The 25,344-nt window shown below is 40.2% G+C and overlaps 1 non-coding gene and 1 pseudogene across 1 annotated transcript; both read left to right on the top strand.

Annotated features, from left to right (window-relative positions):
* Window positions 1–2,642: 2,642 nt before the first annotated feature.
* Window positions 2,643–4,069, top strand: LOC111898399 (KH domain-containing protein At2g38610-like; annotated as a pseudogene).
* Window positions 4,070–4,865: 796 nt separating this feature from the next.
* LOC111898413 (small nucleolar RNA R71) lies at window positions 4,866–4,972 on the top strand. The gene has a single exon (XR_002852566.1). It is a non-coding gene; the product is annotated as a small nucleolar RNA R71 (small nucleolar RNA).
* The last annotated feature ends 20,372 nt before the right edge of the window (window positions 4,973–25,344 follow it).

Below are 25,344 nucleotides of genomic sequence, written 5' to 3'. Positions count from 1 at the left end.
TAGTGTAGATGCCTCAAATGGAAATCACAAATCACCACAAACTTGGAACTTTGAGAGAATAGTAATCACCTTTCTTGAAATCGGCCCTCTTGCTTTACTCACCACAACTAGTGTCATTTCAAGAACCAAAGCCTCCTTTATATAATGTGGTGGATTAGGGTTACATCCATGTAAACCCTAATACCCATGCCTTTTCATTTCCATGAGATCCATGGGTTAAAGCTCCATGAAGTATCCATGGACTTTCCATGCAAGGCTAGCCCATTCCAAATAAGCATTAGCCCACATTATATAAATACAAGAGCCCATATTTAATTTGTAATACTTTTGATCTCTAAATTAATTCTAGATTAATTATAGATCAATATTAATTAAATAATATGATTTCATATTAATATATTAGAACTTATAATATATTAATAAATCTTAACTTATACTATCCTCAAAAGATTATCCATAAATTGTTCGGGTGAAGTGCAACCCAAATGGACCATGCCGGGTCGGGTCAAGTACATACCAAATATAGTTATGGACTTAGAAACTATATCCAACAAGATAATGAGCACATATCCTCTCTTTTTGAAGAACCGGTACCATACTTCTCTCTAATGGTCGCATCAAAAAGCGAGTCTCAAGTTCCTCTTGATGAATCATCCACCTCCCCTGTGGTTGCTCCACTTGCTTTTCTGTAAAAAAAAAAAATCAAGCTCTACGAGACTCGATCGATACTCTCTTAACCACTTGTATTCCATTTTTTCTTTGATCTGCTAATGTGCCCTGTTGAACTGTTTCAGAAGTCAAACCATTCTTTTTTGCTTACTTATTCATATGTTCTCTTCTTCATGATATTTTTGATGTGAATAATGTGCATTCATGTTTTAATAAGAAATCAACCTTGTATTCTTTTATGGACTTCCTATAATAGTGATGGAACTTTAAGGGTATTTTAGTTTCCAATTAGAAATGCCTTAGACTTCGTTGTTGGCATGTCACATATCTTTGTTATCACGATGTATATACATTTATCAAGAAAGAAGCATTGTTTAATTTGAATTGAGAACATCTAGAACAAAGTTCTAGTGTACTGAACAAGTATTTGTGGTTGGAAATTAAGTTAGAAAATCGTGTAACACATGACCTGAATAGAAAACTAAACAACACCTTACCATTTCAGAATCGAACACTGAACGATGATTGACTAAATTGTTGGGTGGACTAGTAGACATTTTTTGATAAACATATAGATAAATTTTTTTTTGAGTTGGTTGGTGTGAATTATGATATGCCTAAACATCTTAATCTAGTAGGTGCATAATGTGATTCATGAGAGATTTAATATCAGCTAGGGAAGATTATTAAAAAATGTAGTTAGTTGGGATTATTAAAATAAATTAAAAAATTATTGACCTTTTCGCGAATAGTAAATGCCCATTTTGTTGTGAAATGGGCAATATATTACCATTTCACAAACAAAATACCATAAGATCATAATGGTAATTTGGCATGTCCAACACTAATTTCGCAAGGGAGACTTATTATTTTTCATAATTCTTGAAAAGTCTTTAGGAGTGTTAGAATAATTTGTTTTTTTTTTTCATGTAGCCATTTTGATTTCAAATTTGGTATATGAACCAAACAACTAGAAATGCATGAACGTAAACTAGTAGAAAGTATTATACATGAGTGACTTTATCAGATACAAAACTAGGACAGAAATAGATCCAAATAATGAAATGGAAGTACTCAATTTGTTTTCATATATATATATATATATATATATATATATATATATATATATATATATATATATATTAGTTTCAACTTTTAACTACCTCTCCCCTAACATCCTTCCTTATAAAAACTAGAAGCTTATTGCTTGTTCTGCATGTTAATCTTGGTTAAATCATAGCTCATCATGTGTAGAGGTAGATTCCATATTTGTCTCTTCTTTTTTTGGACTCACTGCTACTACTCTCATCATTACCTTTTGTTTCCTCATTCTCCTCAACTGGATTTGGAGTCTCAGTTTCATTCTTCATGCTCACCTTCTCAACTTTCAGTTTTGGCTTTCGGATTTTATTTGTGCTCACAACCTGGTAAAAGAAAATCTTAAATATGAGTAAGCAAAACATCTTAATTCTTAGTGGAATGAAGGAAGGAAATAAGCAAAAAAAACCATATCATGTTGATATCAAATAGCTTCCTCATAACTTCTTGAAACGTATAAACAGGAGTGGCAAATGCAGATATTCTGTACAAATACAATGGATTTCATTTTCTATCTGGAGTGTCTGGAGTGTATACGGGAGTGTATTGAAATGTAGAACTTTAGTTGTCAAAAACTTCTTTGAACCTTGGTCATCAAGATCATATCTTTTCAAATCTTCTTAGAATTCTCTTGCATTCATTTGATTAATATAAATATTATATAACTCATCAGCTAGAGAGATAAGAACAATCATGTACTATGTGTTAGTCCCAGTCCAGTGCATGCCAAACATAGTACAACTGTTCTCTCCTACATAATAAACACTACAAGCATGTCAAATACAGAAACAAATAGATGTAGTCTTTCTTTATTTAATGTGAGCCTTTAAATGGGATCACAACATTATTCAAGGCTCAAATTTTCATATACTTCCATGTATGATTTTGATGAAGCATGTTGATGTTAGTAGTGATGCTAAACCATATTTCTTTAAGTTTTAACTGTTGACTTCAACATCAATTATTTCATAAATTATGAAGCTTTCTGATATGTAACAGTCCTATAGAACCATGGGTATAATGAGCTTGACAGAATGCGACATAGAATCCCAAGCCCCATGGATTCTTCAGATAATACGTCACATATTCCAGGTGGTTAGAATGGATTTCCATAAGAGGTAATTAATAATTTTACTTATTCAACTCTAAAACTTCTTATTTCTCTAATAAATATTTGAACTTATATATCTTGTGTTACGTCAGAGGTTAAGTGGAATAACAATGGATTGGCAAGGAACTCCAGTAAGCCCTAGTTCGTACACAGTGAAGCAAATCTTACGGTTGGAAATTCTTGTTGATACCTTCCCAAATGTAAGCTTTTAGGATTAAATAAAGGTTGATTTTTTAGATCTATATATATATATATATATATATATATATATATATATATATATATATATATATATATATATATATATATATATATATGGGCACTTGAATGACATGCTTTTCTTTGGATTTTAGTTTAACTTTGTTGGCATACTTTTGGGACCTAAAGGAAATTCAGTAAAGCATGTAGAGGCTACAACAGGGTGTCGTGTGTGTATATAAGAGGAAAAGGGTCAATCAAAGATCATGATAAGGTTCTTTCATATGATTTTTATACCTTCTTCATATTTGTTCATAATCTAAAGGACGAGAAACAGAATGGAACACATGGTTATGAGCATTTAAATGAACCACTTCACATTTTGATTGAGGCTGATTTACCACCATGTGTTGTTGATTTAAGGCTGAGGCAAGCTCATGAATTTATCCAGGAGTTGCTAAAAGCCATCGTATCTTTCTTATTAATAATAAATTCTCTCTTCCTTTTTCATTATTTCAAGTCAAACTTGTTTTTCTACAGTTTTGACACACTTTCTTTCTACTTTTGATGTATTTATTGATGTTCATGTCATTTTTGAAACTGAAAGTAGTTTTTTGAGCTGAAGATTTAACACATGGATCATTTTGTCTACTTTGAATTTTAAAGTTAAATGGGCTATGTTTCAACTTCAAAATGAATATTTTATCATGTTACCTTTTCTTCTATTTCTACAAGTCTTGATTAAAATCATCTATATATACACTCCTAAAAATTTAAAGATGTTAGTAAAATATTGAATTTGAAAAATAGTTCACTTAATCTAAAAGGTCAAACGTTTTCGTGTTTGTAGGATGAATCACCAGACTATATCAAAAGTCAATTAAGAGAGCATGGAATTTGAATTTCAAAGAAGATAGTACTAGACCAAGTGGAAGTATGTCACCATTCAGTACAAGTGGCATGGTAGGAAGAGACAAGAGTCACAAATATTAAAAGTTAGCATGAAGTTTGGAGAAGAAATTCAAGTTATAAAGTTTCAAATTCCTTTTGCTAATTTTGTTAGGTATTTTTTTACATTTACTTTGTTCCATATTTAGACTTAATTGACATTTATTTAACATTGTATCTAAAGAATTAAATACCAGTAATGAAATCAATGTAATTTTTGTTATTTTCCACTCACGTATAATGTAATTAGTAGCTTTTTTATTTTATATTATACTAAAGAATATGTTGCTATAAAATCGTATGCATTAAAAAAATCGGATGAATACTTACTAGCACAAAATATGTGCCACAAAATACTTTTCTTGTATTGTGGCAAACAAAAAAGTGCCACTGAAAGTAGCATCAATTCTAGAATAATATGGGTATTTAACAACACAAAATATTTTCCACAAAATACTTTTTGTTTGTTATGGAAATAAAAAAGTGTCACAAAAAACCTAAAAAGCTGTAATGGCAAAACCGAAAAGTGTCACTGAAGACTTTTAGTGGGAGCGTTTCTAGTGACATTTTTTATTTGTGTCGCTGATTCTTTAAAAGACCTTTAGTGGCACTTATGTTGGTATTTAGTGGCACTTTTTGTGTGCCACTAAATGACATTTTTGTTTGTAGTGTTGCATCATGTCGAGGATTATGGTATTCTCTTGAATGTTTAGAAAATTCATCAATTAGCTCCTTGATTGCGACTGGTGCTTTCTTTGTTAGTGGCCCTTGAGAATTAAGGAGTTGCTTAGTTGTGATGTTCACCCCATCATAGAAAATCGAGACTTCTTGTTGGATGTTGAGATCGTTTTGAGGGAAGTTTCTCAACAAACCCTTATATCGCTCCCACGCCTCCTACAATGACTCACCCACTTGTTGCTCGAAATTTGAAATGGCATTCTTCAACTTGGAAACTTTAGATGGTGGGAAAAACTGTTCTATGAACTCTTCGCGTATTTGTGCCCACGTTGTTATTGTTCCTGGTGAGAGTGCCTTCAACCAATATTTTGTTGTACCCTTAAGAGTAACAGGGATCATTCTTAGCAAAACTGTCTTGAGTGGGACGTTTGGGATGTTGAAGTAGTTAGCAATGTCATTGACTTCATCAAGGTGCTTGTAGGTATCTCGTGGTCTTTCCAATAAAAGGGTATGTATTTCAGTTGAGCAAGGATGTGGCCTTTCAGTTCAATGGTGGCGGTGTTGGGGATTGCAGGTTGCATAAGTCCGGGTCCGGTGTCTTCACGCACCCGCCTCTTGTAGGCTTCCATCGTCATGTATGCAATTTCCGCCATTTTGACTTTTGATTTGCTTTCGGATTCGCTTACTTTGTCATATTCTTGTTTGCTTTCGAGCTCATACCCTAACTCCTTTTTGTTAGGAGTCTTCTCAAAATATTTGAATTTACTTTCAAAAGTTCTTTTGCTGGATTCTACGAGTTTGGTTGTCTTCTTCTTATGGAATTCTAACTCAAGATTGTTAAACGGTGGTAAGATTGGTGTGTTTGACCCTCGGGTCATAAATTACTGAAACAAAAACAAATAAAATGCGTAAAAGAACAAAAAAGAAAATTAAAATCTAACTGTTATGACACCACGACATGGTGTTAATGACCACAACGTGGTGAGTCAAACAAAAGAAACTAAAATGAAAATTTAAAAGAAAATAGACAAAAAAACAATCCTAATAATATAGCAGATTCTAATTAACTAAAAATGGATCATTCCCCGGAAATAGCGCCAAAAACTTGATGCGTCAATAATTATGCACCGGTTAATCCTACTAATGTAACGAATTAATACCTAAGGCAATGCACCTTGATGAGAATAGTATAGCACAATAGACAGGTATCGAACACATGGAACAGGATGATTAGCTAATTCTTATCTACTAACTAACTAAATTACTATTTAATTTAGAAAAGGGTTTTCTCTAGTTTTGCAAGACTAGAAATGTAATTCACTAAACTAACTAACTATCAACTATTAAGGAAAATATTAAAACTAAAATCAAGAAACACAAAAGAAGATTTAAACCAAGGTAATTGAGAGACTTTCGTTTAACTTCGATTTACTTTCTATTATGGTTTATTTATGGAAGTGCAATGGATTAATGTTTCATTGGTTACCAATTCCTAAGATGACCAAGTTAATATTCACTAACTTAATCCTTTAGCAAATAAGCTCATTCATACGGTTATCAGGTGGATAAACTAACAAGTTTACTAGTGTTCAGTTCGATTTAAATAAGACTTATAATAGATTGATCAAATTCGTTTACTTATTCAATTCAATATATGATTTGTCTTCATATATTAACTCTTACGATTATTTACCCATTTTTCTATTTAAACCTAGGTTTTGGTCAAAACACTAGTCCTATAATTTTTTCAATTCACAAATATCATAAGATTCAAGTTCAATTAAGAAAGATGGTCATGCAATCTATATCAAAATCAACAATAAACAGAAAAATTAGTTCTCATAAGTATAGAAGGTTCTTTAATAAGCTAAAGTAACAAATAACCAATAAAACTTAATCCTAACCATAAATGAAGCCATAAAAAGTCAAGCAAACCTACACTAAACGAAAGTCATAACGTTTTAGCCCATGATTCAGCAATCAAAATCAGAAAAACAAAATTCATTGTAATAAACATGATTAAACTATGCTCTTGATTCCCAAGCTATGCTCGACTTCTTCACTTCCAAGCTTCAAAACAGATACTGGGACTTCAAACATTTACAGTATCTTCCAAAAAAAGTTACAAATTCGGTGGAGAATGGCTTCTATTAATAATTTCCCAAAAACAGACCACCACAGCGTGGTAAATCCTCCATGTTGGGGCCTTCGTGGTTATCTCGTATCCAACAAGTCTTCTAGATCCATCAGGACGGTCCAAAACACACCATCATGGATATGTCACCACAACGTGGAGAGTATATTTTTCTTCATTTTCAGACTTGATTCAAATTCCTAGCTTCTGGCTTCCAACTTCCTTTTCGCTCCGATCATGTGTTTTACCCTTACAACACAATATATAACAGATTATGTACCTTTTGTTCTATAAAGGACGTAAAAGTAACTAGAAATATTAAGATATGATGTAAAATTATATGTATAGATATGCACATATCTGTTATGCCTCATGCCTTCCGGGGGATCGATTCCGTGTTGGTTTGTCATTGAGGTTTTGTGAGCTTTACATGAGGAGTTACCTGACATTATTGGTCGTGTCACCGACAGATGGGTGGCCAGGTTCAAGGATCGGATCCCGACCGTTCTGGCGGTTGATGGGGGTGGTAGAAGTGACTCGGGAGCAGGAGATTAGTTTGGAGAGACAACTGGGGAAGAGGAAGTGGACTCATGATCTGAATTTCCTAGCATCATATGAGCAGTTTGCTGTTGTCATATCTGGTGATGGGGATTTGAGGGGCCATGACATTTATGTTATAGGTGGAGGAACCATTGGGCATGTGCACGGTAAGTCTGAATGCATCAAGTATGGATGGAGGGGTCATCATCATCAAGAATGCACCCTAGAGGTATAATTGTGTCCTCGTTGTCACCAGCTTGGCCATATGAGGGTGAATTGCCCACGCTTAGTGGTTGGGCCAGCCCGGGTTCCATCGCAGGTGCTTCGGCATGAAGGGGAGGTCAGGATTTCATTAGATGCTATTACAGATATATTATCTTTTGATTTCCTCTTGATTATTATCAGTATTTATATTGCTTTGGAATCTTGTTTGGGTATGGGTAAGAATTATATCTAGTTTAGTTCTCTGTTATTGCTTGTGTTATATCATCAAGAATTGTTATATGCCATTTTGCATGCCAAGAGTCATTAGTGGGTCATATCTTGCTGAGTGGAATTCAGCTTGTTCGGTGTTGTTTTGGTTCTTTGATGGGGTCAATTCATGGGTATTGTTTGGAAGGTCTATGGTCATACCAACTAGTTACTTCTTCAATGAAGTCGAAGTTCGGATGTGAAAGCATTTGTTCAGGTAGAATCAACAGTCATCTATGGTAAGAACTTTGGGTCCAATCACTACAGTTGCTGGGGAAGGAGCGGCAGCAGGGAGATGAAGGTGGTAACCGCATGAGTTTGTTTGGCCATTGGAGGTACCAAGGGAATTTTATTATCACAAGGGTTGCAGATGGTTAGAGTTTAGAGATCCTTCTGAGGATGAGAAGTTGGAGTGAAGATTCTCCAGTTCATAGCAAGGGTTATGGACTTTGTCACCAACATAAAGGACTTCATGATTTGGTGTTCTATCATGGGAATTGATTGGGGTTATCGGGATTGCTGAGATCTAGGTGGTATTCATATGGATTTCAAGAGTTGTGCAACCCTCGAGATTGGCTAGTAATGGAACGCTAGTATTGGTAAGCGTAGGTCGTCGGCAGTTCGAATTATATGGAGGTAAGATGGGTTGGGAATCTATCAAATTTTATGGGTTGGGAAAGCTTCGACGAATACAATTACGGGAGAATCGTTTAGAATTTCGAGAGCTGGATCAGGTGTGAAACTAGGTTAAGTTTCACATCCCAGTCGAGAGGCGAGACAGCTCAAGTGACCGTCTGGATTGAAGGTGTGTCAGTTGGGAGTTCAGGAAACTTCCAATAGATGATTGGTATCTTCTTTGTGAGGTATAGTACGCATGTGGATGGATCCAGGTTGAAGGTTGTGTTAGAGCCTTGCTGCCTGTTCTTATTTAATGAAGTCTTTGGGGTACGTGTCACACCCCCGAACCAGACGGCGGAAACGTCCGGGGGCTGTTGTGACTCAATTGAATACCATAACATTGAATATATATGAAACGTAACAACATTCGTCACCATGCATTAATATAGTACAACCAGTAGAGTTTACATGAAATACATTGTTTAAACATTACATTCCCAAAAATAAATTGTTCGATTCGTACATAAATAAACTGCAAGCCATCACCGAATATGATTTCCTTTGATTCATTGGTTCCTTGAGAATACAAGTATTTTGAAAAACGTCAACATATGAAATGTTGGTGAGTTCATAAGTAGTGTTTGAAATCCAATGTTTTGTATTGTTTGAAAACCACCAGAAAATCCGATATTTTCTGAAAATAGTATAGTCAAAAGGTGTGAAGATCCATAGGTATGCTTGTTTGTTTCTATACTTGTAAAAATTGTTCATTAAAATTGTATGCATTTCGAATCCGTATGTATTGAAAACCCTAGGAAAACCCGATGTTTTCCTGATTTCTTGAATTCCATGAAGTTACATTGAAACCATTGCATAGCGTGTAGTGTCAGTCCCAGGCGATGTTGGATTATTTTTGAGCATGATTAATTGCTACAAACACGCATTACACAAACGACCAGTTTATAGCTATACTAACGATCTCGTAGGCGTCGTCCGTACTAATCACGTTATCCAACCGCCCTGACTATGTGTAGTCCCACATCCGAAGAGAAAGAGGGCACGAAGACCTCGATGACTCCATTAACCGGTTGGGGATAAAAAAATGTACGAGGGGTCCCAGACCCGCCTCGCATGAAATGTAGACTTTACTAGCAATACCAAAGGACCCTTGGGGACCAGTAGTATACAAGCCATTGAAAGTCCTTTTACGTTGTGTTAGATCGGTAAAACCCAACACTTCGTAAGATAGAGGTCTTCGGGCCTTAAGATCAGGTCATTGGGCTAGCTAGGCCCAACAAACAAGATTTTACACTTTTGGGGCCCAAAGATGGTGCGTAGACGTCTGTGCACACTCGCATGTATATTGAATTCCCAAACGTTACTTGTATGAATCGTAGTGTCGTAGTGTCGTAGTGTCGTAGTGTCGTCATGTTAGTAGTTTCAGATTTTATTTGTTCGAGACCGAACCAATTCGTTTAACGACTTTTGGTATTGTAGTGTATTGTATTTCATCGATAGTCGTGGTGCCATTATTTGATCAAATTGCATGTATTGAATTAGCCTTGAAAGTTTTCTGTTTTCAGCCCCTCATTGTTTGTAAAAATTTACTTTTTCAACCCTTTAATTAAATACTTTCCGGTTTGGTCCTTAAATCAATTTTCTTGACATTTTAACACCAAAAGTTATTGAAATGGATATTTTTCAGCATATTTTTCAATGAAAACAGTTTAAGTCCCTGAAATTTCAGTTTTCTTGGTTATAACCCTTCTTTTTCGCAACTTTGACAATTTTGGCCCAAATTGTAAAATTTTTGCAACTTTGGTCCTTTTTAAATTTAAAAAGCATTTTAAACCTTTGAAAAGGACTTGGAACACTTATAGTCCACTGTTCTACAGAAAAATACAGTTTTGGCCCTCCAAAACAGAAAATCTCGCATAATGGGCCTCATTGGGCCGAAAATGTCATTTTTAGCCCATTAAGCTTGAAATTTATGTTTTTAATCCTCTAAATGAGTATATTTCCAGAAATTGTTTTATTGAAACTGTTTTGACACACCTCATCCATCAGAATTCGTGATATGTCAATTTGGGCCCTTAATTTTGTATTTTTCACATTTTAGGTCCAAAAATTTGTGTTTTTAGCCCAAAGAAATTGTTACTAAACCATTTAGCCATTTTTCTAGAAATACTTTGTATGTAGAAATATATTTGATGCTAAAATCATTTAACATAAGGTATATCTCGGTTTTGAGGGGTTTTATGGCTAGATCCAACATTATAACACACAAAAGCACACATATAAGCATGGAAATCATACAAGGCATACAAAACACATATAGATCTACACTTTCACTTGTATTCCCCCCCCCCCCCCCCAAAACTCATAAAAACAGAAAATAGGGGGTATGAAGCTCACCTTGTTTGAAGCTTTCGGTTTTTGAAGAAAAGATGGAAGAAAATGAAGTGATTTTTCGGCCTTAGCACCTTTCCTTGGTAGATCTCGAGTTTGGTGACTTCTAAGGTGCATGATCACAAGTTGGAATAGATTTAGAAGAGGTTTTTGATGGAATGAAGTAGCTAGATCATGGATTAGTCATCAACTTACCTTAGATGATGATTTTTGGTGATGGATTCTCCTTGTGAAGCTTCTTGATTCACGAAAATTTTGAAGAAGGAGGGAGGATTGTTCTTCAAGACTTAGAGAGTTTGGAAGAGATTTTTGTGGTGTGTGTGTGTTTGCATATGGCCGAGAGTGAGAGAGAGGAGAGAAGAGAAGTGATTTTGAAGTGATGTTTGCATGGAAGAATGAGATATAATGCATGGATATCCAATGAATAAAAATGAGGTGGCATGGTAAAGTCAACTCTCCTCTTGGGCTTGATTTGGGCCGAAAACATGGAGGAAAAAAAAGAAATTTGGGCCTTTTGCTCCTAAGCCCAATATTTGAGTTAGCCTTGGGTATGTTTTAAGTCTAAAAGAATGTGGTAGGATTTTTATATTTTTATTGGACTAGTTTAGGTTATTCATGTATCAAGGCTTTTAATTCATTTCATTCTAGGCCCAACATGACCCAAAATGTTGAAATAAATTAGTGTGGGTCCAATTAGAGCCCAATTAGGGTTCTAAGCCCATGATAGTCTAATTGGAAGCTTATTGGTCCATTTGGATCCAATAAGGGAGTCCTAGTCCAAAATGGTCTTAAACAAGGACTTCTAGGGTCTCCAATTGTTTGATGACTATTTGTAGTACTTGTATGATGTATTTGATTGAAGTTTTTGAAGTCATAATCATAGGTGTTACACATGTTCTTAAGTTTTTGATTCACATTAGTTTGAGTGTATAGATTATATGACACAAAATTTCCAGTTGTGACATCATCCCCCCCGTTAGAGGGAATTTCGTCCCGAAATTCTGTTTGAAAGCTAGATTTGAGAATGCTAGAATAGGTGAGGGTACTTTTGCTTCATTTGATCTTCGCGTTCCCACGTGAATTCTGGCCCACGCTTTGCGTTCCACCGTACCTTCACGATCGGGATGCGACTTTGCTTAGTACGCTTCACCTCCCTGTCCATGATTTCGATTGGTTCTTCGACGAACAGGAGATTCTCATTGATTTCGATTTCGTCAAGAGGAATGACAAGGGTTTCATATGATAGGCACTTCTTCAGATTAGAGACATGAAACACGGGGTGTACACCGTTTAGCTCCGCGGGTAGTTGTAGTCTGTATGCTACTAGGCCTATTCGGGCGACGATTTCGAAAGGTCCAATGTATCGCGGGTTCAGCTTTCCCCGTCTTCCGAAACGTATAACCCCTTTCCAGGGTGAGACTTTCAACAGTACTCGATCACCGACCTGGAATTCTAAGGGCTTTCGCCGTTTATCGGCGTAGCTCTTTTGTCGGTCGCGCGATGCTTGTAATCGAGCTCTGATCTGAACGATCTTTTCTGTGGTTTCGCGAATGATCTCCGGTCCCGTTAGTGCCCTGTCCGACGTATGCGTTCTTGCTAGCTGGGTGTCACCTACTTCAGCCCAACATAACGGTGATCTACATTTACGCCCGTACAGTGCTTCGAAAGGAGCCACCTTGATGCTCGAATGGTAACTATTGTTATATGAGAATTCGATCAACGGTAGGTGGGTATCCCAAGACTTTCCAAAGTCTATCACACATGAACGAAGCATGTCTTCAAGCGTTTGAATGGTTCGTTCACTTTGACCGTCCGTTTGTGGGTGATATGCGGTGCTCATATCGAGATGAGTTCCCATTGCCTTGTGGAGTGATTGCCAAAAGCGCGATGTGAACCTACTGTCCCTATCCGAGATGATAGATTTTGGCACTCCATGGAGTCTTACGATTTCCCGTAGGTATAAACGCGTCAGTCTCTCCATCTTGTAGGATTCTTTGATTGGCAGGAAATGGGCAGATTTCGTTAGTCGGTCGATTATTACCCATATGGTGTCCATTCCGTCCGACGTCTTGGGCAGCTTGGTCACGAAATCCATAGAAATCCCCTCCCATTTCCACTTAGGGATTGCCGGTTGCTGTAACAATCCGGAAGGTTTCTGGTACTCCACCTTTACTTTGGCGCACGTAAGGCACTTACTAACATAGGTCGCGATTTCCGCCTTCATGTTAGGCCACCAATAGTGTTGTTTAATGTCCAAATACATCTTGTTCGAACCGGGATGAATGGAGTATCGTGTCTTGTGGGCTTCCTTCATAACGGTCTCCCTAAATCCTCCGATTTTTGGGACCCAAATACGGTTCGTGAAGTAGTATACCCCATTCTCTCTTGTTTCTAGGTTCTTTTCCATCCCGCACAATGCCTCGCTAGTTCTATTTTCCGCTTTCATAGCCTCTGACTGGACTGATGCAATTTGAGTGGCCAGATGAGATTGAATGGTTATCGAGTGTGTTTTCGTACGGCGATTAGAGTACTCCTTCCGACTTAATGTATCTGCTACCACGTTGGCCTTGCCTGGGTGGTACTTGATCTCACATTCGTAGTCGTTTAGCAATTCCACCCATCTTCGTTGTCTCATGTTCAGCTCCTTCTGATTCAAGATGTGCTGGAGTCTCTTGTGGTCCGTGAAGATGGTGCACTTTGTACCATACAGGTAGTGCCTCCAAATTTTCAGAGCGAAGACCACGGCTCCCAGTTCTAGGTCATGGGTCGTGTAATTTACTTCGTGCGTCCTTAGTTGGCGGGACGCATATGCTATCACTCTTCCACGTTGCATGAGAATGCAACCTAAGCCCTGATTCGACGCGTCACAGTAGACCACAAAATCTCCCGTTCCTTCAGGTAGAGATAGTACAGGAGTGCTACAGAGAGCTTGCTTCAAGGTTCGAAACGCAATCTCTTGTCGGTCTGTCCACTTGAATGGCACGCCCTTTTGCGTAAGCAAGGTAAGCGGCTTGGCGATCTTAGAGAAGTTTTGGATGAATCTCCTATAGTAGCCTGCTAGGCCTAAGAACTGACGAATTTCTGTGGGCGTAGCCGGAGTTGCCCATCCCTCCACACCTTTGACCTTAGAGGGATCCACATGAATTCCGTCTTGGCTAACTACATGGCCTAGAAAATTCACGCTCCGGAGCCAGAACTCACACTTGGAGAGTTTGGCGTAAAGCTTTTCCGATCGTAGAGTCTCTAGGACTTGTCGGAGATGTTGGCCATGCTCCTCTTTGCTTCGAGAATAGACGAGGATGTCATCGATAAACACAATGACGAAGTTGTCAAGGAACGGTCGACAAATTCGATTCATTAGGTCCATGAATGCGGCAGGTGCATTTGTTAGACTGAAGGGCATTACGACAAATTCATAATGTCCGTAGCGGGTTCGGAAAGCGGTTTTAGGAATATCCTCTTCTCGGACTTTGAGTTGGTGGTATCCGGACCGTAGATCTATTTTAGAAAAATAACTAGCTCCTTGGAGCTGGTTGAATAGATCATCGATTCGTGGGAGTGGGTAGCGGTTTTTAACAGTGAGTTTATTTAACTCTCTGTAATCGATGCACATTCTGAAAGATCCATCCTTCTTTTTGACAAAGAGCACCGGAGCTCCCCATGGCGAGTAGCTAGGTCGGATAAATCCCTTGTCCAGAAGCTCACTGAGTTGGTTGGACAATTCCTGCATTTCAGCAGGAGCCAACCGATATGGTGATTTAGCGAGAGGAGTTGCTCCTGGAACGAGGTCGATTCGGAACTCAACCTGTCTCTCTGGGGGTACTCCTGGAAGATCTTCAAGAAACACGTCCGGAAATTCACACGCTACCGGAATATCTTGAATGTTAGTTTCGTCTTTGGTTTTGTCCACTATGTGAGCCAAGAACGCCAAATTGTTCTTTCGCAGATGTTTTTGTGCTTTGATGCACGAGATAAGACGAAGATTCGTGCTAGGTTTGTCCCCGTAAATTACTAGGGTTTCATAATTTGGGAGACGAAGGCGAACGGCCTTCTCGTGGCACATAATCTCAGCATGGTGGGGGCTTAACCAATCCATGCCGATAATCACATCGAAACTCCTAATTGATACTGGCATTAGGTCTATTCGAAAAACGTGTTGGTTGAGGGTTAGGGTACATCCGATGTAGATTTCCCCAGTGGATTCGGTTTTCCCATTGGCCATTTCCACCGTATAGGTTTCATTTAGCTTCTGGGGTTGTTGTTTTAATAAATGTTTAAACTTCTCGCTTACGAAACTTCGCTCCGCTCCGGTATCGAATAAGATGCATGCATAAGTGTGGTTTAGGAGAAACGTACCGGTCACAACTGCGGGGTCCTGAACTGCATCACTCTAACCCATAGTCAACATTCTTCCTGCTCCTCTGTTTCCTGAGTTGTTGTTAGGGCAATCTCGGCGGAAATGTCCCGTCCTTCCACACCCGAAACAGGTGTGGCTAGGCCCTGCATTGTTGCCGCCGACATTGGTGTTGTTGTTATTGCGGTGGTTGTTGTTGTTGTTGTGGTTGTTTCCTTGACTTTGGTTCTGAGGAGGGTAAGCCCTGAAGAACCTTGCAGTGTGTCCCCTTCGGTTGCAACTGGTGCAATGGAATTCCCTGCATTCGCCAAGATGGTGGAAACCACACTTATTGCATTTGGGAAGATTACCGGAATAGGGTCTTGAAGCATTTGAAGCAGCTGAGGCTGGAGCATGTGGTGTGGCTGGAACCGGTGCGGTGACAGCGTTAACTGCCACTGTCTGCTGCTTTTTAGAGGCCTCGGGGCCCTGACGCCCCTTTCTCTTGTTGTTCTTCCCTTTCTTGCCATCACCCTCCTTTTTCTTCTCAGCCTCCACTGGCTTCTCGCCCTTTTTGTTGTTATGATCATACAACCTCTTCGCCAATCTCTTCGCACTGTCAAACGTTGCAGGGTTCGCAACTATCACATTCCCTTGAATGGGAGGTTTCAGTCCCCAGATGAATCGTTCAATCTTCTTTGCTTCTGATGTGATCATACCCGGGCACAACAGAGATAGTTCGCTAAATCTCGATATGTAGGCATCGATGTTCGCATTCTGCACAGTGAGGTTCCATAGTTCCTGCTCCATCTTTTGTATTTCGCCTCGGGGGCAGTACTCAACCATTAACATTTCTTTCATTTCTGCCCAGGGGATAGAGTTGGCGACAGGGAGCATCATAGCTTCCACGTGTCCGTTCCACCAAGTGAGTGCTTGGTCCACAAAAGTACAGGCCGCGAACTTCACCTTCATCTGCTCGGGGCAATCGCATATCTCGAATACCGACTCTACCTTCTCGATCCATCGCTTCAGAGTGATCACCCCTCCAGTGCCGTTGAAAGTCTGTGATTTAGCGTTTGTGAAGTCCTTGTAGGTGCCGTTTTAGTGGGTCCTTGATTCGTCCCGTTGTTCGAACTTCCGGATCCTTGCCCGTTGCCTCCTCCGTTGTTCCCTCGGTGAAGTTGTGCCATAGCTGCTGTGACCACAGCAGACACGGCTACCTGGAAGGCAGTGGTGTCAACTTCGGGCGGGGTTGGTTCGGGATTTCCGCGAGTAGCTCGGCGAGGCATCTTTCTGTCATGAAACGGAAAGATGTTGAGTGTACGTGGTTTCTGTGAGGTTGTGATCCTACTAACTAGGTGTATGGTACGAACCTAAACATTACTACCATCGGACATACAGTCATAACGTCTCAACACATAACAACTGGTAATATCATAGCAAAACACACAAAAGTTCATTAATATTATCCGCATGTAATACAAGAAAATTTGCTCGTAAGAGCATACATAAGTGACACTAATCCGACAGCATAACGACTCCATGAGTAGTGTAGTCACTTAAACATAGAGCCGAAGTACATAACATAGTTCCTAATGACCTACTATGATAAGTCTATCCCTAACCGCGATGAGCTGCGTGTGGAGGTGGTGCCGAAGTCATATGCCGAAATGTTGCGCCAGTAACTGCGCCATCTCTGCCATGTCTCCAATAACCTCATCCCTCTCATGCTCTGCTCGCACTGCCCGAGCTTCCATAGCATACAGCTGTTGTCGCAGTGCGGCGACCTCAGCTTCGAGGGAACGGTTCTCTCTTGGGGGGGTTCACTGGTGGAGCGGGGTGATCTGGTTGTGCCTCGTTCTCGCATGGCGGGACGGGGTCCTGGTCGCGACCTGACCTTCCTCGTCGTCATCGTCGATCTCTCCAAATTCGTATTCAGTGTCTACGTATTCGTCGGGTCCGACGTCGTGTGCTTCCCCTGGATTCTCTCCCGGTTCATCCTCAAGCATCCCGTGAGCTACTAGGACCTGATGAAACTGGATACCCTGCTGCTCTTCCTCAGGCTCCTCCTCCTCTAGCCATCCGTTGTTTCCCTGATTAGGGAAATAGGGGTCTCCAGGGTGATGAAAACTAGCCATGCTGTCTGCGCGAGTACGTAAATATGCTAACATTATTCCTAGGGTACTATGACTATTATACAGGCTAAGCGAACGTTCTCTTTTTGGTGATAAGGGTATAGTTTTAGGTTCCCTAGCTATCCCGATCTCATCAAGACGTGTGTTAGTTTTACTTTGGAGGGAATGTAGTTGATCAGGCTACATTCACTCCTTGGTATCACTAAGAACAGTCCCGAATTGACCGAGATACCAACATTATTGTGTTTGATTTGGCGTTAGGTCCTTATTCCTAATGCAAGCAAGTGTGTTTTATTTACTTGTTTTGTTCAGAGTTATGTTAGTCCCTCTTTTGGTTTATAGTTGCATATCAATGTGTGGCTCGACATGCTAGTTCACTATAAACAAAGCTCTGATACCAACCTGTCACACCCCCGAACCAGACGGCGGAAACGTCCGGGGGCTGTTGTGACTCAATTGAATACCATAACATTGAATATGTATGAAACGTAACAACATTCGTCACCATGCATTAATATAGTACAACCAGTAGAGTTTACATGAAATACATTGTTTAAACATTACATTCCCAAAAATAAATTGTTCGATTCGTACATAAATAAACTGCAAGCCATCACTGAATATGATTTCCTTTGATTCACTGGTTCCCTAAGAATACAAGTATTTTGAAAAAGGTCAACATATGAAATGTTGGTGAGTTCATAAGTAGTGTTTGAAATCCAATGTTTTGTATTGTTTGAAAACCACCAGAAAATCCGATATTTTCTGAAAATAGTATAGTCAAAAGGTGTGAAGATCCATAGGTATGCTTGTTTGTTTCTATACTTGTAAAAATTGTTCATTAAAATTGTATGCATTTCGAATCCGTATGTATTGAAAACCCTAGGAAAACCCGATGTTTTCCTGATTTCTTGAATTCCATGAAGTTACATTGAAACCATTGCATAGCGTGTAGTGTCAGTCCCAGGCGACGTTGGATTATTTTTGAGCATGATTAATTGCTACAAACATGCATTACACAAACGACCAGTTTATAGCTATACTAACGATCCCGTAGGCGTCGTCCGTACTAATTACGTTATCCAACCGCCCTGACTATGTGTAGTCCCACATCCGAAGAGAAAGAGGGCACGAAGACCTTGATGACTCCATTAACCGGTTGGGGATAAAAAAATGTACGAGGGGTCCCAGACCCGCCTCGCATGAAATGTAGACTTTACTAGCAATACCAAAGGACCCTTGGGGACCAGTAGTATACAAGCCATTGAAAGTCCTTTTACGTTGTGTTAGATCGGTAAAACCCAACACTTCGTAAGATAGAGGTCTTCGGGCCTTAAGATCAGGTCATTGGGCTAGCTATGCCTAACAAACAAGATTTTACACTTTTGGGGCCCAAAGATGGTGCGTAGACGTCTGTGCACACTCGCATGTATATTGAATTCCCAAACGTTACTTGTATGAATCGTAGTGTCGTAGTGTCGTAGTGTCGTCGTGTTAGTAGTTTCGGATTTTATTTGTTCGAGACCGAACCAATTCGTTTAACAACGACTTTTGGTATTGTAGTGTATTGTATTTCGTCGATAGTCGTGGTGCCATTATTTGATCAAATTGCATGTATTGAATTAGCCTTGAAAGTTTTCTGTTTTCAGCCCCTCATTGTTTGTATAAATTTACTTTTTCAACCCTTTAATTAAATACTTTCCGGTTTGGTCCTTAAATCAATTTTCTTGACATTTTAACACCAAAAATTATTGAAATGGATATTTTTCAGCATATTTTTCAATGAAAACAGTTTAAGTCCCTGAAATTTCAGTTTTCTTGGTTATAACCCTTCTTTTTCGCAACTTTGACAATTTTGGCCCAAATTGTAAAATTTTTGCAACTTTGGTCCTTTTTAAATTTAAAAAGCATTTTAAACCTTTGAAAAGGACTTGGAACACTTATAGTCCACTGTTTTACAGAAAAATACAGTTTTGGCCCTGCAAAACAGAAAATCTCGCATAATGGGCCTCATTGGGCCGAAAATGTCATTTTTAGCCCATTAAGCTTGAAATTTATGTTTTTAATCCTCTAAATGAGTATATTTCCAGAAATTGTTTTATTGAAACTTTTTTGACACACCTCATCCATCAGAATTCATGATATGTCAATTTGGGCCCTTAATTTTGTATTTTTCACATTTTAGGTCCAAAAATTTGTGTTTTTAGCCCAAAGAAATTGTTACTAAACCATTTAGCCATTTTTCTAGAAATACTTTGTATGTAGAAATATATTTGATGCTAAAATCATTTAACATAAGGTATATCTCGGTTTTGAGGGGTTTTATGGCTAGATCCAACATTATAACACACAAAAGCACACATATAAGCATGGAAATCATACAAGGCATACAAAACACATATAGATCTACACTTTCACTTGTATTCCCCCCCCCCCCCCCCCCCAAAACTCATAAAAACAGAAAATAGGGGGTATGAAGCTCACCTTGTTTGAAGCTTTCGGTTTTTGAAGAAAAGATGGAAGAAAATGAAGTGATTTTTCGGCCTTAGCACCTTTCCTTGGTAGATCTCGAGTTTGGTGACTTCTAAGGTGCATGATCACAAGTTGGAATAGATTTAGAAGAGGTTTTTGATGGAATGAAGTAGCTAGATCATGGATTAGTCATCAACTTACCTTAGATGATGATTTTTGGTGATGGATTCTCCTTGTGAAGCTTCTTGATTCACGAAAATTTTGAAGAAGGAGGGAGGATTGTTCTTCAAGACTTAGAGAGTTTGGAAGAGATTTTTGTGGTGTGTGTGTGTGTTTGCATATGGCCGAGAGTGAGAGAGAGGAGAGAAGAGAAGTGATTTTGAAGTGATGTTTGCATGGAAGAATGAGATATAATGCATGGATATCCAATGAATAAAAATGAGGTGGCATGGTAAAGTCAACTCTCCTCTTGGGCTTGATTTGGGCCGAAAACATGGAGGAAAAAAAAGAAATTTGGGCCTTTTGCTCCTAAGCCCAATATTTGAGTTAGCCTTGGGTATGTTTTAAGTCTAAAAGAATGTGGTAGGATTTTTATATTTTTATTGGACTAGTTTAGGTTATTCATGTATCAAGGCTTTTAATTCATTTCATTCTAGGCCCAACATGACCCAAAATGTTGAAATAAATTAGTGTGGGTCCAATTAGAGCCCAATTAGGGTTCTAAGCCCATGATAGTCTAATTGGAAGCTTATTGGTCCATTTGGATCCAATAAGGGAGTCCTAGTCCAAAATGGTCTTAAACAAGGACTTCTAGGGTCTCCAATTGTTTGATGACTATTTGTAGTACTTGTATGATGTATTTGATTGAAGTTTTTGAAGTCATAATCATAGGTGTTACACATGTTCTTAAGTTTTTGATTCACATTAGTTTGAGTGTATAGATTATATGACACAAAATTTCCAGTTGTGACATCATCCCCCCCGTTAGAGGGAATTTCGTCCCGAAATTCTGTTTGAAAGCTAGATTTGAGAATGCTAGAATAGGTGAGGGTACTTTTGCTTCATTTGATCTTCGCGTTCCCACGTGAATTCTGGCCCACGCTTTGCGTTCCACCGTACCTTCACGATCGGGATGCGACTTTGCTTAGTACGCTTCACCTCCCTGTCCATGATTTCGATTGGTTCTTCGACGAACAGGAGATTCTCATTGATTTCGATTTCGTCAAGAGGAATGACAAGGGTTTCATATGATAGGCACTTCTTCAGATTAGAGACATGAAACACGGGGTGTACACCGTTTAGCTCCGCGGGTAGTTGTAGTCTGTATGCTACTAGGCCTATTCGGGCGACGATTTCGAAAGGTCCAATGTATCGCGGGTTCAGCTTTCCCCGTCTTCCGAAACGTATAACCCCTTTCCAGGGTGAGACTTTCAACAGTACTCGATCACCGACCTGGAATTCTAAGGGCTTTCGCCGTTTATCGGCGTAGCTCTTTTGTCGGTCGCGCGATGCTTGTAATCGAGCTCTGATCTGAACGATCTTTTTTGTGGTTTCGCGAATGATCTCCGGTCCCGTTAGTGCCCTGTCCGACGTATGCGTTCTTGCTAGCTGGGTGTCACCTACTTCAACCCAACATAACGGTGATCTACATTTACGCCCGTACAGTGCTTCGAAAGGAGCCACCTTGATGCTCGAATGGTAACTATTGTTATATGAGGATTCGATCAACGGTAGGTGGGTATCCCAAGACTTTCCAAAGTCTATCACACATGCACGAAGCATGTCTTCAAGCGTTTGAATGGTTCGTTCACTTTGACCGTCCGTTTGTGGGTGATATGCGGTGCTCATATCGAGATGAGTTCCCATTGCCTTGTGGAGTGATTTCCAAAAGCGCGATGTGAACCTACTGTCCCTATCCGAGATGATAGATTTTGGCACTCCATGGAGTCTTACGATTTCCCGTAGGTACAAACGCGTCAGTCTCTCCATCTTGTAGGATTCTTTGATTGGCAGGAAATGGGCAGATTTCGTCAGTCGGTCGATTATTACCCATATGGTGTCCATTCCGTCCGACGTCTTGGGCAGCTTGGTCACGAAATCCATAGAAATCCCCTCCCATTTCCACTCAGGGATTGCCGGTTGCTGTAACAATCCGGAAGGTTTCTGGTACTCCACCTTTACTTTGGCGCACGTAAGGCACTTACTAACATAGGTCGCGATTTCCGCCTTCATGTTAGGCCACCAATAGTGTTGTTTAATGTCCAAATACATCTTGTTCGAACCGGGATGAATGGAGTATCGTGTCTTGTGGGCTTCCTTCATAACGGTCTCCCTAAATCCTCCGATTTTTGGGACCCAAATACGGTTCGTGAAGTAGTATACCCCATTCTCTCTTGTTTCTAGGTTCTTTTCCATCCCGCACAATGCCTCGCTAGTTCTATTTTCCGCTTTCATAGCCTCTGACTGGACTGATGCAATTTGAGTGGCCAGATGAGATTGAATGGTTATCGAGTGTGTTTTCGTACGGCGATTAGAGTACTCCTTCCGACTTAATGCATCTGCTACCACGTTGGCCTTGCCTGGGTGGTACTTGATCTCACATTCGTAGTCGTTTAGCAATTCCACCCATCTTTGTTGTCTCATGTTCAGCTCCTTCTGATTCAAGATGTGCTGGAGACTCTTGTGGTCCGTGAAGATGGTGCACTTTGTACCATACAGGTAGTGCCTCCAAATTTTCAGAGCGAAGACCACGGCTCCCAGTTCTAGGTCATGGGTCGTGTAATTTACTTCGTGCGTCTTTAGTTGGCGGGACGCATATGCTATCACTCTTCCACGTTGCATGAGAACGCAACCTAAGCCCTGATTCGACGCGTCACAGTAGACCACAAAATCTCCTGTTCCTTCATGTAGAGATAGTACAGGAGTGCTAAAGAGAGCTTGCTTCAAGGTTCGAAACGCAATCTCTTGTCGGTCTGTCCACTTGAATGGCACGCCCTTTTGCGTAAGCAAGGTAAGCGACTTGGCGATCTTAGAGAAGTTTTGGATGAATCTCCTATAGTAGCCTGCTAGGCCTAAGAACTGACGAATTTCTGTGGGCGTAGCCGGAGTTGCCCATCCCTCCACACCTTTGACCTTAGAGGGATCCACATGAATTCCGTCTTGGCTAACTACATGGCCTAGAAAATTCACGCTCCGGAGCCAGAACTCACACTTGGAGAGTTTGGCGTAAAGCTTTTCCGATCGTAGAGTCTCTAGGACTTGTCGGAGATGTTGGCCATGCTCCTCTTTGCTTCGAGAATAGACGAGGATGTCATCGATAAACACAATGACGAAGTTGTCAAGGAACGGTCGACAAATTCGATTCATTAGGTCCATGAATGCGGCAGGTGCATTTGTTAGACTGAAGGGCATTATGACAAATTCATAATGTCCGTAGCGGGTTCGGAAAGCGGTTTTAGGAATATCCTCTTCTCGGACTTTGAGTTGGTGGTATCCGGACCGTAGATCTATTTTAGAAAAATAACTAGCTCCTTGGAGCTGGTTGAATAGATCATCGATTCGTGGGAGTGGGTAGCGGTTTTTAACAGTGAGTTTATTTAACTCTCTGTAATCGATGCACATTCTGAAAGATCCATCCTTCTTTTTGACAAAGAGCACTGGAGCTCCCCATGGCGAGTAGCTAGGTCGGATAAATCCCTTGTCCAGAAGCTCACTGAGTTGGCTGGACAATTCCTGCATTTCAGCAGGAGCCAACCGATATGGTGATTTAGCGAGAGGAGTTGCTCCTGGAACGAGGTCGATTCGGAACTCAACCTGTCTCTCTGGGGGTACTCCTGGAAGATCTTCAGGAAACACGTCCGGAAATTCACACGCTACCGGAATATCTTGAATGTTAGTTTCGTCTTTGGTTTTGTCCACTATGTGAGCCAAGAACGCCAAATTGTTCTTTCGCAGATGTTTTTGTGCTTTGATGCACGAGATAAGACGAAGATTCGTGCTAGGTTTGTCCCCGTAAATTACTAGGGTTTCATAATTTGGGAGACGAAGGCGAACGGCCTTCTCGTGGCACATAATCTCAGCATGGTGGGGGCTTAACCAATCCATGCCGATAATCACATCGAAACTCCTAATTGATACTGGCATTAGGTCTATTCGAAAAACGTGTTGGTTGAGGGTTAGGGTACATCCGATGTAGATTTCCCCAGTGGATTCGGTTTTCCCATTGGCCATTTCCACCGTATAGGTTTCATTTAGCTTCTGGGGTTGTTGTTTTAATAAATGTTTAAACTTCTCGCTTACGAAACTTCGCTCCGCTCCGGTATCGAATAAGATGCATGCATAAGTGTGGTTTAGGAGAAACGTACCGGTCACAACTGCGGGGTCCTGAACTGCATCACTCTAACCCATAGTCAGCATTCTTCCTGCTCCTCTGTTTCCTGAGTTGTTGTTAGGGAAATCTCGGCGGAAATGTCCCGTCCTTCCACACCCGAAACAGGTGTGGCTAGGCCCTGCATTGTTGCCGCCGACATTGGTGTTGTTGTTATTGCGGTGGTTGTTGTTGTTGTTGTGGTTGTTTCCCTGACTTTGGTTCTGAGGAGGGTAAGCTCTGCAGAACCTTGCAGTGTGTCCCCTTCGGTTGCAACTGGTGCAATGGAATTCCCTGCATTCGCCAAGATGGTGGAAACCACACTTATTGCATTTGGGAAGATTACCGGAATAGGGTCTTGAAGCATTTGAAGCAGCTGAGGCTGAAGCATGTGGTGTGGCTGGAACCGGTGCGGTGACAACGTTAACTGCCACTGTCTGCTGCTTTTTAGAGGCCTCGGGGCCCTGACGCCCCGTTCTCTTGTTGTTCCTCCCTTTCTTGCCATCACCCTCCTTTTTCTTCTCAGTCTCCACTAGCTTCTCGCCCTTTTTGTTGTTATGATCATACAACCTCTTCGCCAATCTCTTCGCACTGTCAAACGTTGCAGGGTTCGCAGCTATCACATTCCTTTGAATGGGAGGTGTCAGCTCGTGCCTTGGAAAGGCATACAGTGGGGTCAGAGAGCATCTATCTATTATAGAAGGAGGACCATCGGGGTGCGAGGCGAGGTTAGACCTGTGTAGCTCTCGATGGGGTGAGACTCATGGTCAAGGCCTGCATGATTATGGCCATGCAGGTGAGACCTGGTAGATACCGGTTGGATCAAGGTATTGGATCATGGTTTTAGTGGGGTGATTATGTGGTTAGTGAGTGGCAAAGGGGGATGCATAGGCTAGGATAGCCTTATCAGTTTTACTCTCAGGAACCTTGTGGCTAGACTAGGTGCGAGACTGGCAGTCTTATGGTGGTTTCGGGATTTTTATGTCCCGGTTTAGTGGATGGTTGTTGTAAATCAAAAGATTTCGGGTGAAATGCAAGTGTGAAACCTTGGATCTCAGGTTACTAGTTATGTACCAAGTTGGATTTTGGTTGAGACTCATGTTGGAAATCGTAAGTGTATATGCACAAGATCTTTATTACAACAATATATGAATTAAGGAATCT

This window comes from Lactuca sativa, chromosome 5, assembly GCF_002870075.4.
Source record: "Lactuca sativa cultivar Salinas chromosome 5, Lsat_Salinas_v11, whole genome shotgun sequence".
Lineage (NCBI taxonomy): Eukaryota > Viridiplantae > Streptophyta > Magnoliopsida > Asterales > Asteraceae > Lactuca > Lactuca sativa.
Note: the sequence above shows the minus strand (reverse complement) of the source record. Positions and strands in the feature narration are given on the sequence as shown.